The 1,909-nt window shown below is 48.8% G+C and overlaps 1 non-coding gene across 1 annotated transcript; it reads left to right on the forward strand.

Moving 5' to 3' along the window:
* The first annotated feature begins 737 nt into the window (after positions 1-737).
* Positions 738-876, forward strand: LOC128597957 (small nucleolar RNA SNORA16B/SNORA16A family). The gene has a single exon (XR_008383490.1). It is a non-coding gene; the product is annotated as a small nucleolar RNA SNORA16B/SNORA16A family (small nucleolar RNA).
* The last annotated feature ends 1,033 nt before the right edge of the window (positions 877-1,909 follow it).

The raw sequence follows: 1,909 nt of genomic DNA on the forward strand, positions 1-1,909 counted from the left end.
AATCATCATTGACTTCTGAGAATATACACATTGATCACATCCCACCAAGAAGACCCATAAAGACGTAGCTATTCTCGTCACCGGTATATTACTAATCTTTGGTGCCTCAGTTTCCCCAACTGTAAAATGAGCAATTCTTGTGCATTCGAGTTCCTTCCCACCTTGATACTTCATGAGCCTATCTTTAGATCCCTCCCTCCCTCCAGTGGAAAGTATTAAAAAACATGGTTAAAAATAGACCTTGTAGAATAATATTTGGATTTGAACAGAATTCTAGTCAAATATGTGCTCAGGTAAATTCTACCCAAGCATGTTTTATAAACAGGGAGATTCCCTTAGACGTAGGAAGCTGAAACTGAAGATGGGTTATATGGAAGAAAGAGGTGGTTACCTATCTAAAGAAATCTAAGACATTGCTTAGGGTCTGGCTGCCTGGGACTCAGACATGGTGACTCTTTGTTGGGAGAGGTTGGGCGAGGTTATAAAGGGGAAATAGTCCAGATGAGGATGATTAATATGATCACTCATCTTCAAAGATCCAGGAGCTCTTTAGCACCTCCAGAATAGACAAGGCTTCCGTTGAAGTTTGTATCAGGGAGATGCATCTGGGGTTTTAGTTCATTTCACATCCCTGAAGGCACCCTCGAGGGCTGGCTGGAAGGGGCCTGAGGTGGCTGCAAAGAGTCCTGGGGGCAGAGAAGCAGGGTCCCTGCTCCGGCACCTCAGGGGACTTGGTGTTCTGGGCTGGTTTATGGAAAGCGTAAGAACGCACGGCTGCTGTGGTCAAAAGGCAGCAGCCCAGGGTGACAGTTTCCCTCCACGGCTGCCGTTCTGTCTGTGGTTACTGATTTGCAATGTTTGGGGGAAAATACAGTTTCTTTGTACCTATCATTCCTCTGGTATAGCCAGAGACCTTCTCTGGGATGGGTGTGTTCCCACAAACCAGCAGAAAGGAGGGGTCTTGCACATATGGTCAGCCAGAATAAGGCTTTGGGGAAGTAGCTAGCTGAGGCCAAGACCAAACACAGGCCACTAGGAGTGGGTTGGACATGTGTCCCGGGGAAATCCAGTGGCAGGTGACACATATCATAACAATCTGGGTCACTTAACAGGGAGCTTATGGCTTTATCAAAGGCCCGTCGGACCCTAACAGTTCTGGGGACCAAAGGAAGGGACCAAGGAGATCATTCAGATCAAAAGCAAACAAATAAAAACCAAACAAACAAACGAGAAGGGAAGTCTGGCTCGAGTGGCCTCCGTCCTGGGGTCAGTCTCTCCTGTACCACTTATCTGACTGGGTGACCTCCCTGGTCTCATTGCCTTCTTCAAATACTGATACGATGTGATCTCTACCTTGCATGGAGCCACGAGAATATAGCCTCAGGACGCACAGGGAGCAGGCCCTGGACAGGGGCCTGGGATTAACCATAGGAATGTCCTTCTCTCTGGCCTTCCAGGGACCCTTTCTGCTCAGGGCCTGGCATTTCCTGCCTCCTCTGCCCCTCTCCTCATTTTATTGAAGAGCCAGCTGCTTTGAAAAGGGGCTTCTGGTGGACCGTGTCCAGTTACGTTGTGGGTTCCAGCCCAAACAACTCCAAGGAACAATTTGGAACCATATACAAACACACACGCAAAAGAAGGCAAAGGCAGGAGCAGACCAGATTGCGGGGAGGCTCCAAGCAGTGGCCGCATCATCTGATCCACGCAGGGAATTCACAGATCTTGGCTCCAAGGTGGGATTACAGTCAACAGTCTCTGGTTTGCTCAACTTCTCTGCAGGGTGAGGGGTGGCATTGTCCAGGGAAGTGTCTTTGCTCAGCACTTTGTACTTGCAAATGTCCTTTTCACAAGCAAGGCATCGTGATGGCTCACCTGACCGTGACTTTTCCTCTGGTTTCCTTTGGGGGCA

Source organism: Nycticebus coucang, chromosome 10, assembly GCF_027406575.1.
Source record: "Nycticebus coucang isolate mNycCou1 chromosome 10, mNycCou1.pri, whole genome shotgun sequence".
In the NCBI taxonomy this organism is placed as follows: domain Eukaryota; kingdom Metazoa; phylum Chordata; class Mammalia; order Primates; family Lorisidae; genus Nycticebus; species Nycticebus coucang.